General features: G+C 32.8%; 1 protein-coding gene and 1 long non-coding RNA gene across 13 annotated transcripts in view; one reads left to right on the top strand and one right to left on the bottom strand.

The window, feature by feature from the left end:
- Tpst (tyrosylprotein sulfotransferase) overlaps positions 1-17,792 on the bottom strand; it is a 332,855-nt gene that overhangs the window by 159,747 nt on the left and 155,316 nt on the right. Inside the window, exon 1 of one of the 11 annotated variants that reach the window (XM_074128993.1) lies at positions 9,488-9,626. The exons of the other annotated variants lie outside the window; for them this stretch is intronic. The gene's annotated coding sequence lies outside the window, so the exon portion shown is untranslated. Of the gene's footprint in view, positions 1-9,487; positions 9,627-17,792 lie in introns of those variants that run through there. 11 annotated transcript variants of the gene reach the window in all.
- On the top strand, positions 9,813-17,671 carry LOC141454598 (uncharacterized). 2 transcript variants are annotated; one of them, XR_012458814.1, is made up of 4 exons: positions 9,813-9,938; positions 10,799-10,965; positions 12,785-12,990; positions 16,551-17,370. It is a non-coding gene; the product is annotated as an uncharacterized lncRNA (long non-coding RNA). The 2 variants fall into 2 exon arrangements; XR_012458813.1 differs by lacking the exon at positions 9,813-9,938 and having other exon boundaries at positions 10,083-10,965; positions 16,551-17,671.

The following is a 17,792-nucleotide window of genomic DNA, read 5'->3' on the forward strand; positions in this document are numbered from 1 at the left end:
CATAAAAAAAAATTAATGTAACTGTTTTATTCTGCCAAAATTCTTCAATTGAATCAAAATTGGGCACTTGGTAATTAAAATAAAACATATTCAGCAATCATTCATAAACCGTAGTTGATGTTGAACCATAATATAAATCTTCGAAATAATTTAATTTTGTTTTTACATAATTTCATTCTTTATTAAATACCTATGGAGGAAAAAATAGTGAAAAAATTCTAAAGTACATTTTTGATGAGAAAAAAACGCCTAAAAAGTCTTAATGGTGGAACGTAGTAGTGGTATGTGGGCGTGTTATTGAGTGTGGTTTACTCCCACCTACCTACGGTTCTATTGGCCAGTAGACACGCCCACTAGACACTTGTTCGATCCGCCATTAGGATTTTTAATGCCTATTTTCTCTATTGAAACAATAGTTTAGAATTTTTTTACTATTTTTTCCCCTGTAGGTATTTCATAAAGAATCTAATTATGCAATAAAAATTTCCATAAAAAAAAATTAATGTAACTGTTTTATTCTGCCAAAATTCTTCAATTGAATCAAAATTGGGCACTTGGTAATTAAAATAAAACATATTCAGCAATCATTCATAAACCGTAGTTGATGTTGAACCGTAATATAAATCTTCGAAATAATTTAATTTTGTTTTTACATAATTTCATTCTTTATTAAATACCTATGGAAGAAAAAATAGTGAAAAAATTCTAAAGTACATTTTTGATGAGAAAAAAACGCCTAAAAAGTCTTAATGGTGGAACGTAGTAGTGGTATGTGGGCGTGTTATTGAGTGTGGTTTACTCCCACCTACCTACGGTTCTATTGGCCAGTAGACACGCCCACTAGACACTTGTTCGATCCGCCATTAGGATTTTTAATGCCTATTTTCTCTATTGAAACAATAGTTTAGAATTTTTTTACTATTTTTTCCCCTGTAGGTATTTCATAAAGAATCTAATTATGCAATAAAAATTTCCATAAAAAAAAATTAATGTAACTGTTTTATTCTGCCAAAATTCTTCAATTGAATCAAAATTGGGCACTTGGTAATTAAAATAAAACATATTCAGCAATCATTCATAAACCGTAGTTGATGTTGAACCGTAATATAAATCTTCGAAATAATTTAATTTTGTTTTTACATAATTTCATTCTTTATTAAATACCTATGGAAGAAAAAATAGTGAAAAAATTCTAAAGTACATTTTTGATGAGAAAAAAACGCCTAAAAAGTCTTAATGGTGGAACGTAGTAGTGGTATGTGGGCGTGTTATTGAGTGTGGTTTACTCCCACCTACCTACGGTTCTATTGGCCAGTAGACACGCCCACTAGACACTTGTTCGATCCGCCATTAGGATTTTTAATGCCTATTTTCTCTATTGAAACAATAGTTTAGAATTTTTTTACTATTTTTTCCCCTGTAGGTATTTCATAAAGAATCTAATTATGCAATAAAAATTTCCATAAAAAAAAATTAATGTAACTGTTTTATTCTGCCAAAATTCTTCAATTGAATCAAAATTGGGCACTTGGTAATTAAAATAAAACATATTCAGCAATCATTCATAAACCGTAGTTGATGTTGAACCGTAATATAAATCTTCGAAATAATTTAATTTTGTTTTTACATAATTTCATTCTTTATTAAATACCTATGGAAGAAAAAATAGTGAAAAAATTCTAAAGTACATTTTTGATGAGAAAAAAACGCCTAAAAAGTCTTAATGGTGGAACGTAGTAGTGGTATGTGGGCGTGTTATTGAGTGTGGTCTACCTCTACCTCCGTTTGGTTCTATTGGCCAGTATATACACGCCCACTAGACCCCTGTTCTATCCGCTATTAGAATTTTTTATTTTGCTTTTTGTCAGATATTTTCGAGAAGATAAATGAATTAAACTTGTCTCTTCAGGGGGAAAATACTAACATCCTCCATCTGATAGATAAACTAAAAGCATTCATACAAAAATTAAATTAATCATTCGGAAAACTAAAATAGAGAGCAACTCCTACGAAATGTTTAACAGCATGGCTGACTTTATTATTGATAATAATTTAAGTTTAAGCTATCTCAAGCGGTCGCCAAAAAATTTAAGAAGCACTGATTTAATGCAAGGGTCGGCAACGTGCAGCTGGTTGCAAGTTTTTGTGAAGTTCACCAATGAAGAACGAAAAACCTAAGAACCAACGTCAGCTCAATACTACTCGTCATACAACAGTGCTTACTACACAGGATATGCTATTATCACTTGGGCCGCCAAATTGATACGTATAATAACAGGTCGTAAATTGTAACCTGGTTGGCCATAACCCTCTTAGGAAGCCCAAGGTTTTTCAGAAATTTCTCTTTGAATTAGTATCTGTTTAAATAAAATCCACCTAAAGTACACGCCCCAGACTACATTAAGGAAATTGGAAGTAGTTTAGTCCAAGTCCTTTTTGATTACAGTTTTTCCTAAAAGAGAGTGAGAGGAGAGAGGAGAGAGACGGTGGAAAAGGAGGAGCAAATGCAAACACTTTTCCTGATTAATTGACAATCTCAATAATCCGGTCCTAATCTTTAGGCACAGCTCAACATCTAAGGGTGAATTAATAGAAGGTGAAAACCCTACGAAGTACAAGGTAGCCCTTATTTGCTCGCGCCCAACTCCGAAACTCTTTTGTTTTAATTAAACAACTAACACACAGACACTTTATTTTCCTTTCTAGATTAGTTGAACTAAATTATAGTCGTTCCAAAGATTAGGCATTTCAGCATTTACTAGTTAAGAGTATCGCCTGGAGTTACGTTTCGTTAATACAAAAATCATATTCCACCCACCTGTCCCAAGCCTTCTATATTAAGAACATACAAGTGGAACTTACTGCATGTGAAATATCCAAGTAGATAGAATGTAATTACTGCAGAGTGGAGGGTTGGAAGGAATACCAGAGTTGGTGATTGTGATAACATAGACTTGCCTGCAGGGTAGGTTTACTAGATGGTTCTATATAACCTAGCTCCATAACCAGGTCTATCCAAAGGCAAATTGGGAAATAACCGTATGGATACGGATTGCAGAGAACATCACCAAGTATATGCGATTAAATGTCCGAAAAGCGTTTACTACTATCCGCATTGAACTCCTCCTTCCTGAGCAGTTGTATTTTTGTGGTGTGAGGGAGGGTTTAAGAGAGTCATGGCATCAAGTAAACAACATTATAGAACATAAAACGTCATGGTTTGAGAAAAAAGGTGACTACCAATGTGTCAGCTAACTGAAGTAACCACCATTTTGTTTTTTTGGGGCAGCAAAATCCGAACACAGGTTTTCAGAGTGTTGAATTCAGGTTATCAATATAAGCCAACCCACTCGCTGAAGGACAGGACTTCGGTTTTTTTAAAGCAATTCCTTAAAGCCAAAGATTTGAAAGGGTGTGACAGTGTCCAGCACTCTACATTTCTGCTAGTGCTTAACCCATTCCTGATACACTATCGGAGTGAAACTCATTCCGGGAGGCATATAAATGGGTTCTGGATAGAGTTGGTGTAGCGAGTAGTTCACGATCTTCTCTGGGTAGAGGTAGCCGGAACTATCGCCAGGTGCTCAGCCGTTGAAACAAAAAAAAAAAAAAAAAGGAAGAAGGAGACCAGGAAATTCCAGGTCAAAAGGACTAGATCTGGACCAACTTAATAATGTAGTTTCAAGAAAAAGGAGACGTTGACTGTTGGTTAGTTACGGTTGCTAAGTGATTATTGTTTTTTATCTTATGTTCAGTTTTTTATGTATTATTCAATAATATGTACTTGTGACTTGCTCAAGTCTATTTAGTAATTAATACAAACAGTTCAGATAAAGAAATCAACTTTTAAAATGGTGGAGAAATATTGTAAACTAAAGAGCATGCAAACTGAAAAAAGTAACTCACAGTAATGATCTTGACAATAAAGTTTCTTACCTGCAACAGAACAAAAAAGATCTAATTACACAACTTGAATTATAATAAATAAATATTAAATATCTAAGCGTAATTAGGTTATAAAGTAAGGATGGAAAAAATAGTCTATAGTCGTAAATTTCTACTTCTAAATTAGAACTGGTAATAAATTAGAAGATGGACAAGTGTCTGTAGGTAACGTCTTACTGTGGTGGGTATACAAAATTTATTAACAGAATAAATAAAGAAGTAACCTTTTTAGAAAGGGAAGAAAAGGGTTTATTGCCAAAGAAATTATTTAGGAAGCATTGAATGTTCATTGAAAAAATAAATAACATAAATTGTGATAAACTGAAGTAAAATTCAAGAAGATAAAAAATGAAAAAAAAAAAACCTTCTGTAAAATCCATCTTATAATCTGTTAATGTAAAATACGATATTGAAGGATGGTAAGAACAGTGCAAGAGGAGAGAGGGAGCAGGATAAAGAGATTAAGAAGAAGAAGAAGAAATACGTTTATTAATGTCCTGGGACATTAGTCCCTTAAGGACAACAAAAAGTATATACATAAATTTAATAAACTAAAATTTCTCTTCTGAGTTGCTGCCAAATTAATATTTACAATATATACAGAGTAAAACAAAAAGATAAAAAATAAAACTAAAATTCCATTTCCGTTTTAAATATATACACAAATAAATACATAAATAAAAATGTTAACTTAAAAGAAAAGAATAGGTCTACTGCTTACAGTATAATAATTATATAATGGTAATAGTAACATTAATAACAATAATATCAATAATAATAGTAATAGTGATAGTGATAATAAGTAGAGGAAAACATGACAAAATAAAGATAATAATTGGAACAAAGAAGTAATAATAGTAATGATAATAATAACTTTAATAATAAATCACTGATTTAGATAACTTTTGATAAGATGTTCGTATAAATGAGGTTTAAACGTATTGACAGACTTTGCACGCAAACCAATCGGAAGTGAGTTCCATAACCTGCAAGCTTTTAAATAAAAATAATTTTGATAGGTTGCAGTCCTAGGTGTGGGCGTGTACAACTTTGTATCCACTTGTCGAGTGGTCCTCAAGTGTAACTGTTCTTTGCTACTAAATAGTGAATACAGATAATCTGGTGCTCTATTTTTGAACAGAAAATAAATAAAGGCACCTAAAAAATATTGCCTTCTGTATTCAACATTTAGCCAGTTCAGACGATGGTAATAAGGAGTAATATGTTCATCTCTCCTGACATCAAAAATGAAACGAACACCCGAGTTTAGAGCTCTTTGTATCCTTGTATTCAGTTCATTAGAGAGAATAGCAAGCAATCATCAGCTAAACGATGATGAAAATTGGGGGGGGGAAAGACTGATGATGGGAGAATTTGAGGAATAAAAATGAAAATAAATTTAACTGAAAGGAAATAATAAAGCCTAGCTGCCGGAACTCCACTCTCTTCTACTTCGTCAAGTTGGCACTGGCTTCATTCCTCTGACTATATGAGAAGTTTGGAATATTTGCAACAACTTGATTTTCAATAGTAAGAGGTGGCCCTTCACAAGGAAGTACAGGAAACTCTACTAAAATGAAATTTCACAGCGAAAAAATTTTTTTTAAAGTAAAACTGAAAAAATTTCCAATTTAGTGAATCTAGATTCTGAACTCCAGTCTGCAGGAATGAATCATATTAAACGCAGAGATTGGTAGAAATTATAGCCATTTTTAAAGAGAAGGGGGTCTGCATTAATTTGTTGTGGGTAAGGGGATCATTATGGTATAAAAGAAAGTGAAATTGTGGATAAACTTGCAAAGGAAGCCACCAATAGTGGGGGTAATGGCTAATTATAAATTACCACACACACCGATATCAAGTGTATAATTGCAAAAGCAGCACTACAAAAATGGCCAGACAGATTACTAGTAATGGTAATAAAGGGAGATTCTATAAAACTATGTGTAGATCAGTTACCTAGACAACCATGGTTTAAGGGAACTGTCCACTAATAAATGGATTGTTACGACAATAAGCTGGCTGAGAGCTGTACCACGCGGTGTGCGGATCGTATCTACACAGGATCAACAAAAAGGTCCTCCTCTCCTCTTTGCGTAGATTTCAAACATAATAATGATATGTCCACGTTATGTGGTAGAAAGGAAACGAATGTTTGACGACATAAACAGGTAATTTAGATGCACCATTTCGCTACGAAGACATAATATTCTCCACCAACATATATGTGCTTAAGTCTATAGCAGAGCTAGCAATGAAATATGAATGTATTTAAAAGTTATAGCCGAATTAGAATGAATGGAAGAAAATGATTAGAGAAGGATTACGGTGATTTTAATTTCGGTTAAGCTATAAGGATGGCAGGAATATAGAGTACTGATCCATCCATTAGTTGTAGTTTATGTAAATAGTTGTATATAGTAGAGGAATGGCTGTGTGAAGCGAATGTATTTATAAGTAAGAATGGAGAGTGAGTGATATTCTAGTGATAAGCACCTAGACGATGTTGGCTGTATGGCGGAAGCCAATGCCAAAAAAAAAAAAACACCAGCTGATTGGCATACTGAGAATATGGAGGGGGAAAATACGACAGGAAGTGCCCACTTCCATAAATGCCATTTTCTACTAAATCGAAATTTTGTGGAAGGAAACGGACTAGCAAACATACTTTATTATAAATTTCTCAAAATACTCGGAAATCGAACTCATTGCCGTAATAATTGCTTTGCGATTCTTGCCTAGTTTAAACATTTAATCATTCTTTCATAAAACCTAGATAATGGGGATTAGAATTAACAGATGAAATTCCACCAGCTGCAACAACTTCGGTCTCTTAGTTTTGATTGAATAATTATCGCATCATTATATGCAGCTGCACTAACAAAAATGATCTTTCACTTAACTGATAAAATAGGCAAAGTGGAGATCAAGTAGACAACATCTTTAATGGCCGGTAACCCCGGCTAGTGCCGGAAAGAAGAATGGTTATCTATTTTCTAAATTATACTTTAACGGCTGATCAATTAGATTCTGTTTTATAGATTATAGTTTTAATAAGTTCCTAACAAATTATAGGGACTAGAAGCAATATTTCATAAGGATAGATTAATTTTCAAATTAATTTAAATCCATTTTCTCATCAACGGCTACATTAGCAATTAGTTGTAAAGCAATATACGTGTAAGAATTTAAGCGATTAGATCGACTGTCGGGTTTTGTTCAGCTAAAATGCTGTAATGAAATTTTAAAAAATAATAATAATAATCTTGAGCTGTAGGATGATATCTGATGAAGTTTAGAATAAAATTAAGTAGAGCAGAATATTTTAAAGGGGTAAAAAGATTGAAAAAAACAAACTTGCTGACGCAATGAAAATGCTAACTAAATACTTTTAGACTGTAAAATCAATTTTTAATTCATCTTCACCGGTCATCTGTTGGTAAATTCTCTAATTAAGGCCACATTCAGTGGAGTTCAAATCGTGTTTCACATAATGAACACTGAATATTTAACTAATGAACTCTTATCGAAATAAAACAAAATTAAAATGCACAGAAACAAAATCTATAAACAGGACTAAAATTTTGTTTATTCCAATCAGAATTCATCTAAGACAACTGATCGATAAAACTGGGAGAGAAATATTTTTGTTTCAATTTTTAACCTCACTTTCCGTATGTATGTGTATGTGAATGGACTGGTTTGATTTGAAACGTTCAAAATGAATGCCACCAAAACAAGATGCTGTAGTAGAACGAGGTTGTTCACTCATCTCAAGCCAGCACTATGTTGTCCCACTAAATATGGCAACAAAACCCAAATAACGGCTACGGACAGTACAAACAATAAGCGGAGCAATAATAATCATAAAAATAAAAGAAATACAATATAAATTATAAAAACAAGTTAAAAAGAACATGTAAAGTTTGTTTTTTTCATGCACCAAAATAAATGAAGAAAAGGAAGAATTATGATAGATGAATGTAAAAGACAGGACGCGCCACCAACTGCTCCTGCAGGAGAGGCCTTCGAGTTTAAAGGCAAACAGGTGTACGTGACTTGGTTTTTAAATGTGTTCCCTCTAAACCCTTTAATATCACACTAAACGTTATATACACCGCACAGCAACAATTTAATATGTTATTTTTATAAAAAAATAAAACGTTTTTTATTATTATATATGCGCAACATATATTAGTATTATTAATATTTCATTATAAATCATAAAATAGAAACCTCTTTTTTTAAGAACATTCATAATTATTGATCGTTATTAAAGGAATTAAATTCAAATGATTCACAAAATAATGTTTTCAATTATTTAAAACACAAATCTGGCTGATAATTATTACTTAAATCATGTGGCTCTATAAAAATAAGTAGCGACAAAATCATATTATTAAATACATAATTGAATTTATACGTGTTGTTTCGTTCAGTTGATGATTTCAAGTCAAGTATTGTACTTCAAGTATAAGATAGAAAGAGTTGTTTTTCAAGTATTAAGTAGTATTTAAAGATAATGCAGAATTCACGAAAAGTTTCTGAAGTTGCTATTTAAATTAATAAATGAGCTTAAATACCCCGTTAGTTGTCAGGAAAATTAATAATCGCATGGTTGAATCAGCAATGTTGGAAAATACGAGTATCTTCATATCATTTTTAAGGTACAAGAAAATTGTATTACAGGTAAAAGAAAAATTAATGTGAATATTAGGAACCAGACTTTTTTTTTACATTAACCAAAAATAATAATAAAAATATAAAATTAACTTCAGAACAATCGCATGTTTGTAATTGCCAAACCAAGTATGTAAGTTCTCTTTGCGTGCGCTGCTAATTGCAGTAAAATATAAGGTGCAACACATATTTATTGCACGGCGACTATATCCCTTAGGGAGTTTTATACTAATATTTAGTAGATTACTATAAAATGGATTTTAAATTTCGATAAATTTGGTAACAAAAGTTAGGGTAAATACACTTGCCTACCACTACCTTAGCTCAAAACGCAAAATGTTATAATATAGAACATTTTCATGATTACAGAATAAAAGGAAATGAAAAAACTGCATAACAATAACATTCACCTAAATAATAAATTAAAGCACTTAACAAATTTAAATTGCTAATCTTAAAATAATGTGTTTATAATTGAAACACTTGGAAACCCATTTTAAACTGGAATCCTAACAGGTACCGCTGCCAACGGCCATTTTCGGTACTAAATTGGAACCAGACAAAATCAAGAGAAAGAAATCAAATTATAAATTCTACAATCACAAAAGAAGCAATTCTTCACAATGAAAAAAGAGGAAACATTGATTTCAAATTGTTTAATTTAACTGGGTTAAACCTGAATCAAATACATAATTTGGAAAAGACGAAAATTTTAAACAAAAACAATCAATGAAACTAGCAACGTAACAAGTTAAAGGTTCTATTTGTAAGAATTCCAATTCATATTATCGCCTCGAAGATTACACTTTCTTCACTCAAAATGATTAAAATATTAGATGCATTAACTTTAACAAAAGCTTACCTTAAATTAAGCAGTAAATTACAGTCCAATCCAGGTCTCATTACGTGGCACTGCATGAGAACACAGAACTAAGTTTGTGTGTGTAAAACTAATTCAAAACCTTTAACCCAATTCACTGAACTCACATTTTAAATTAAGAAAAAACTAATAATTACACTATTCACACAAACAGAATGAAAGAAAAACTGTAGTTAAAAAACGAAACAAATTGAATGCCAATGATAAATCCGAATTTAATAATGGCGGACCGCAACATCTTAACTGAAGTAAACAAAGCCACTAGTATATTGTAAAAATTGTTACAGTACTGCCAACTTACTACTATAAAACTTTTCTACTAACACTGTGTAGATTTCAACAGTTTATTTGAATTTATTAGAGATAGTATTTACTAACATGACATTCTAATCGAATGTTTTTGTTTTGAAGTTTTGTTTATTTTGCTGTAGAGGTTAGTTATTTTGTTTATTTATTAAAGTTTCTTTTATTTATTGTTCATATTATAGTTGGCTATCAAATAATTATTAAATTTTGAATGCTTAATTCTTTTTCAATCTGTTTTAACAGCAGTTATTAATACAATTAGACTCTCTTGAAATTTAAAATTTGTAATATTTAAGTGTGGACTCTTTGGCTGTATACAAAGCAATTAAATATTATTAAGTAAAATTCAAAATTCTTTGGAAAATTTGTTAAGGGAAAGTACCAATTTTCTGAATGAATTTTCAATTTATTGAAAAGTAATTTTATTGGATACTTCTATACATGGAGAGGCACTCCTGGATACCATCAATTTTCCTTTGGGGGGAAAAAAATGGATTAGCTACTTCTGATAGCTTGGCGTCTAGCCAAACAATTATCGAACGCACATTATCGATGATAACCTTCCCAATATTCTGATAGATTCTTCAATATAGTTAAAAAAAATACAACTCTATACCCAGGTTTTATCTAACAAGCAAGCGAAGAAGTTCGATACAATTTTCATGTACAGAACAAGACACAATAAATAGATCGGTTTTTCAGCAACTTCTTCAACATTGAATTACAAAACTTGCAGCTTAAAAAAAGCCTAACAGAAATGTCACACTAGACTGTTGTAAACACAAATTAGCTCTAACCTAAAAAAAGAAAGAAAAATCCTTTTCTCTGAAACAAAGTTGAACAAAATTTATACGTTTTTCACAACCAAGTTTTCCCGGAAAAAACAATTTAATAATCATAAAATATACACTTTATAAATGTAATTTATTATATTTTTTGATAATTTGCCAAAATGTTCTTCTTTTTTTTGCCTCCGACCATTAAAAGAGAAAAGAAAAACAGTTAAAGCGAACTCTGACTTTCCCATTCGCCATTTCCTGATCTCTTAGCTTTTCCAGCGACCTCTACTAAGCAGAGTTGGGCGAACCACGGATGATTTATACTTAAAAGGCTGCTAAGGAGAACACATTAGATGGCATCTTGGCCAACTAAAGGTAATATATGTTAATTATTTTTTTCTTTATTCTAGATTTTTCTTGATTTATTTCTTATTTTTTTGTTTCTGTAATGAATTATGATTTTTTTACAGGATTAATTCTTTTTGTTAAAAAACAAATTTTCTGACAACTTTTCGGCCTAAAGATTACTGTCATTTTTTTTCGCCCAGTAAAATTTTCGAAATTGAATTGTCAGAAAAAATTGTTTAATACACGGTAAACCGAAATAATTCAATTTCTGCGCGTGTGTCAGAATTAAATTGACACTAAGGTTTTTTTGGTTGACATCAAATATTTATAAATATCTTAGTCAGAAACTGTTCAAAATCAATCTCCACCAATAAACACTTTCGTTGTGAACACATAATATCTGAAGAAAATTGGTAAATATCGCAGTAAGTGAACGTTGTTTTGGACTACTTAGGGATTGTTTTTTTTTTCTATGTTCAGGTACTTTTGCTAGGAGGCATCTTTCAAGAATCGCGCAGCATCCATATGGGTATTCCAGATAAACAACTTCTTACACTCACAGTCTAATGCATTAAAAGCAATGGTTGAATTCGGGGTTTCCCTAGGAGGCTATTGCATAACAGATAGGCTAACATTAGCTCTACCCTCTCGATTAACTGTAAACCCTATACCAGGTCTTTTCCATACAATAGGTATCTTACTCCTTAGGGGATTTTGCAACTTTGGAAAGAGGAAACTATTACACAAAAAAAACAGGAAACTAATTCTCTACCTAAACTTCAGGGGATGCCATTTCCCTTTTTGGGTGTTTATGCCTGCTAAGTTCTATTTTCTCCATTTAAAAATAAGACAAATTTAGGATATTGTTCCAACTTAGAACTTGCAGTAATTTCTCCATTAAAATCTTCAATAAGGCAATAGCCTACTTAATAAATCCTAACCAGCTCTGTACTCTTTGTAATCTCCATGAAAATTAAGATCTATTTCATTTATTTATTACATTTCCGATTTATGAATGTATGAGAATGAAATATCTATCCCAATTATCTATTCCAACCACTATTAGCAGAGAGAGGGACAACTATTGCATTTACTGTCATTTTAATCGAAATCTGGCTGCCTAAATATTTATAATTATATCGTAAACGTAGTATAATGCACTCATTAATACCCTCATCCATGTTTAATGACTGATATAAGTTATAATGCACTGTTATAATATTCAAGTGTACCATCCTCTCCACCTTTGCTGACGACACTGCTATCTTTTCTCCTCATTCCGATCCTCTTATTGCTATACATACTAGCTCCACAAACACACAATCAACCACTTACAGGACTGGCTTATCAAATGGCGAATCAAAACTAACGTTACGAAATCAAAATATACAGTATTTACTCTGAGACGAAAAATCCTACCTCCCATCATCTTGAACCAAAAACTCCTATACCAACTGTGGACAAAGTACGCTACCTTGGACTGTACCTAGAAGCAAACGGTTGACATGGAATCCTCCAGACTAGACTGAAAAGACTAGAAACTAACCAACGCTACAAACTTCTCGCCAGACTACTTAACAAACAATCTAAACTCAACACTTATACCTTCTGTTACTACGACCTATTTGGTAATACGATCGACTAAACGTTCCTATTCTTTACGCATTCAGACATTACAGAAACTATGTTAACTCTCCATTCTATATTTCTAACCTCACCATTCATAATGACCTCAACATCCCTTTCATTAATGACCTTACTAAAACTCGTTTCTTAAAATTTCATTTTTTTACAGCAGCTCATCCTAATCCTTTAATTGAACACTTATCTTCTTCCACATTACCAGGTAATTCTCCAAGGAGATTGAAGAGAAGATGGCCCTGCGACCTTCTCTCCTCATAACAGTATAGTGATCTGTTCACGTTAATGGAGTGTCGCCACTGGGTGCCTTCTCCAATCTTCAATCAAGACACAGTATTACATCACATTTGCTTGTTGCAACAACCGCTGCAGTCGCAAATTTATAAAAAAAGTAACAATTTAATTTAAAAGGTTATTTCTCATTTAATACGATCATTTTTACATTATTTAATTATTATTTTTTGTTTAAGTTCTGTTTGATTTTTATCTTGGATTATTTGTTTCTAAAATGCTTTGTGTATGCAACTCCTTCTGTACACCTGTCTGGTTAAAACAGAATAAAAACATTGGACAGATTTACATAAAGAACTTTACCTGGATATAAAAGTGATAGATATCTAGCATAGAATGAACCAGCTAGAGAATGCAGCTGGAGGCCCAGATGTAAAAGCACCCTAAAAATAAATTTTGAGATAAAATTCTTTCAATTTCAAAAATGCTGAAATTAAACAGAGAACCGAAAGTCTGATTCCAAGCACAGAGAACAACGGTTATTCCAACCATAAATGGTACACTAAATCGACGAACGATTCTGTTCATCACTTTTTTTTTCTTCTATCCAAAAAAGCAATCTGGTATTTTTTTTGGGAGGGGGGTCTTTGATGGAGTTATTTTTATAACATTCATCTCTACACGGTAGTGAGAGTGTTTGAAGCTGTTTGGAAGGGGACATGGACCACAAAGCAAAACAATCACAAAACTAACTGACCTGAAAATACGCTTTTATATTTTACGTGGCAAACGTCTTTTTTTTATGTTCTGTATCAGATGTATACATATATTTGTATTCACCATTCCTCAATTCATCTCCGGGAAATAACAGTTTGAAAAATCGTATATACAATAGACAAAATCTGACCTCTCGCAAAGAAAATTTGCATTTTATTTCCGTTTTGGCTAATTATACGTCACAATATCCAGAATATAAATAAAAAAAAAGATTCTATTTACTATGGTTTTTATTAAGTATAGTATAAGCTCCAAATTAATGCGGCGAATCATTTGCAAAGTGGAACTTCGTTAAAAACGGTCTTCTACTTCCATATTTCTTTTACCGAGCGAGCGCAAAGTGGAGGTATTTAGTGCTGCACGAGAAACGAGACAAATCTCGGTCTCGGTCTTGAGTAACCGAGACCGAGACCGAGATCGAGTCATGATATATATCCCGTCGAGAAATCTCGGTCTCGTCTCGGTTTTTCAAATATTAATTTTTAGCTACAAAATTATAAAATTGTGTTCTTTATTAATAAATAATCATTACGGGTATTGAATTAATTATTAAAAGATACGATTTTATCTTTCTCGCACCGCTCGGCTACCGTGGCGGCCCCCTTCGAATTACCTAATTTTTACATAAATTCACTAAATTTACTATTCATATCATTCATTCATTCAATTTCATAAATTTCACTATTAATAATCTAATACTTTGAACTTAGATATTATTTGAATTATATTTTAGAATTTTAGAATTAGTGAATTTGAAAAAAAAGACTATCTACGCATCTAAAAAATATTGCCACAAATTTTCGTTTTTTAGATACTCTTTGCCCAAGCATTGATTCATAAAAGAGCATTTACTGAGTCACAAGTTAAAGAAGATCTTCTATTGGTCATTATCAACGCAGCTTGCGAAAATAATCTTTCAGATGGCACTGAAGTTGCACAGATACTAAAAATATCTTTCGCCATTCTAGACAAATTTTTGAAGGAATTCTCAAGTGTTTTCCACCATTCTAAAATGCCAACGTCTACTGGTGCTTGGTCTAATTTGGTGTAATTAATTATTTCTGCCTTCCATGCTTCGGTGATATTTGCTGATTTTTGAGCAAATGGTGCAAAAATATTGATGCAGTCGTCGTCTTCGTCAAAAGGTGAATCATCAGATTCTTTATCTTCACCAACAGCCATAACTAATGGAGCGGGAAGTTTGTTGGGAGGTGTATTTTTTATTTCACGAATCGACTTGTTATAGGAGGCAGATATGTTATTTGGGTCTTTCATTTGGCGCGTTTTTAACATCTTTTTGAAATTATAAAGATATATAAGTAATAGTAACATATGATGCATTGAAGTGTAAGTAGTTGTCTTCTTTTACACACATTTTCATTATCAATATATAAATTAAAATAATTATTATAAAATAATAACATTTTTTGAAAAGATTATTAATAGCAAACCACTTTTAATACTTAAACAAAAATTCAAAAAACCGAGACCGAGATATGTCGACGAGACCGAGACCGAGACCGAGATTTGAGCGACCGAGACCGAGATCGAGACTGCATAAAGTCTCGCCTCGTCTCGGTCTCGTGCAGCACTAGAGGTATTGTCTCCTTAATAAAGTAGTTTTTTTACAAATTAGTCTGTATGTTCGTCTCTTCGAGTCTGCTGCAGATCATAATTTAAAAAAAAAAAGTAGAAAGATCAAAATTTGATATCTTTGTGAGCCAATTTCGGAATCGAGAATAAATTTTTAGAAAAACAAAAAATCGGCCGACTGGACGAACCTTTCCATGAAGAAGTTTTGCCCAATAATTTGTAGAAAGACCATCTCTTCGAACCCACAATACACACATAAATCCTCGATGAGTCCAAAAAGCTGCGCGCTGAATATCAGATCAAGAGCAAAGTCCTTCTTTGAGGTTTGAGATAGCAAGACTATGTAGCCTTGGCTGTGTAAGCAAAGAGAACCAAAGAGACCCTGTGTTTGGGTAGAAATTAGATTACTCTGGTTACAGGGCCTATTCACGGGGCAAGGAGGTTCAGGAAGCATCTGCTTACTGCATATTCTATCTCATAATTAAAATATGAATAAGGTTCCCGGTCCGAAGTTCGAACCCCCACTGAGTTACTCAAATATCGCTTCTTTTTTTCTTTTTTTTTTAGTTAACTAACTGCATGTTGGTCCATTTTTCTGTAAAATCCTTGTCGCATTAGGGCCCATAATCAGGACATGATATAATCTCTCTCTGAAGCGAACAAGAATGTCAATTACCGTTTTTTGGTTTCCTCGATGTCACTTTTGTATTCGAACATAACCGAAAAAAAGTGCACCAATGGAGAAAAGTGCATCGATAAATGATATTAAAAACACTTTTTGTGATGGCTCTAATTTTTTATAAAATGACAGAAAACAAAGTCTTAATTAAATATATATACACCTAAGCAACCAATAACATTTTTATGTCGCTAAAGAAGAGCACAGTGTGCAAAAGATGATGAAAAAACAATATAAGATGAGGGTTGATATAAACGGATCAATGGAGTCAACACTGGATCAGAAAATGTTCTCCCGTTGTCGAGTTATTACTTGGCGATCTAAAGATAATAGGATTAGGACGAACCTGTCATAATATAACCTCCACCTTCTTTTTTTATACTTTAGAACCTGCTTCTGGAGATCAACATGATCTAGAAAGATTATTCTCTATGGAATAGTTCCATTTTATTGCAGGCTGTCGTTGCTATTTATAAACTTTTTTTTTAAAAAAAATTTTATCGAATTTATTATGTGGGTATGAACGTTTTGTGGGTTTTGACACGCGCATTTTTCAAAACGTTTTTTTCTGGATGAAATCTTAAATCAATACCTTGCTGTTGGTAGACCATCTTTTACCAAATTTTCACCCCTTTTAAGATTTACCATTGTTTGTCACTTAACCTTTCATTGTTTTCACTTTCTCCTTCAGGTCGGAGATGGAGTTTCAAAAAACAATTTTCTTTGTGACTTTAAACTAGAACAAAGACTGACGCTACTGGAGTTCCATTGATAGTACTGCGCGATGTGGGCTTCAGAGTTTTGGCCCACAATGGTAGAAGACACTTCAAGCACCATGCTGGAAAGCTGACTAACCAAAACGGCTTGGAGGGCTGTGGAACAAGTAGTCTGTTGTCTTGGATGGTTTGATACCCACTGGCACGATGAAGTAACTCTTATAATTTGAAGATCGGCCAAAATTTGGAGTTTTTTTTCCCATCACAAAAAAAGGGCACATTTTTTGGATCAAACTGCAACTTATGATGAAAAATGGATGTAGCAGAACAATGGTAAACGTTCTGGATAATGGCTTAACAAGGCTGAGCTCTTCGAAATCCTTTCAAATACAAAAACATTCTAGAGCGCATGCGCTGAAGCTTGTGGAGCGTTTGAAAACGGAAACAAATTGAATTCAATTTATCACCTCCTACTAAAACAAACCGGAACAAGAGTAAAATAAAGTGGATAGCAACATACATTGTACTGTACTCGCCAAATTAATAACACAAAACGGGTCTTTGTCGTTATTTAGCTGGTAGTTCTGTCTGCTTGACAATATTCAATAGAAGGTGTACATTTAAAATTTAATCAAAATATCATAGTTTATTTTCAAACACTTAAAAGCGCTTTGTTTAATGAATTTCAGTGAAGCCGGAGCCATTTAATTAATTCTACTTCCAACTTCTAGAAACGGAAACTTAACTGCGATTCATTTCAAACCCTACAGCCCCAAAATGGCACAGTTTTTCTAAACTAGTTTCTACCAAGTTTGAAGTGGATCAGGGTACTCGCCAGAGTTATGACAGTTCTAGAATGTTCGTTTCAAGGGAGAGCTAATCTGCTAAGTTAGGTGGTCACTCACTGAGAAAGAGTGCAATGATGTTGAGTATCTGAGAATGTGAAGAGTTGAGGAAAGATTTTTTTGGCCCGGTACAAGAAAATGGAATCTGGATAATCCAGATATTATTTAGGAAATCCACAGCTTTAGTGGATTTGCTTTAAATAAAAAAGGAAGACTACTTTTTTGGCTTGGTCACTTGTAGAGGATGCTAAAAGAATCCAGACAATGTAATACGTAAGATGACAGCATGAAGGCCAGGTGGAAGAAGTTTAAGATGTAGGCCGAGGCTATGAGTGTGGTTGGATGATGTAGGGAAAAATTGCCGAAAATGGA

Source organism: Rhodnius prolixus, unplaced genomic scaffold (assembly GCF_049639745.1).
Source record: "Rhodnius prolixus isolate KJV_2025 unplaced genomic scaffold, Rpr scaffold_9, whole genome shotgun sequence".
Taxonomy (NCBI): domain Eukaryota; kingdom Metazoa; phylum Arthropoda; class Insecta; order Hemiptera; family Reduviidae; genus Rhodnius; species Rhodnius prolixus.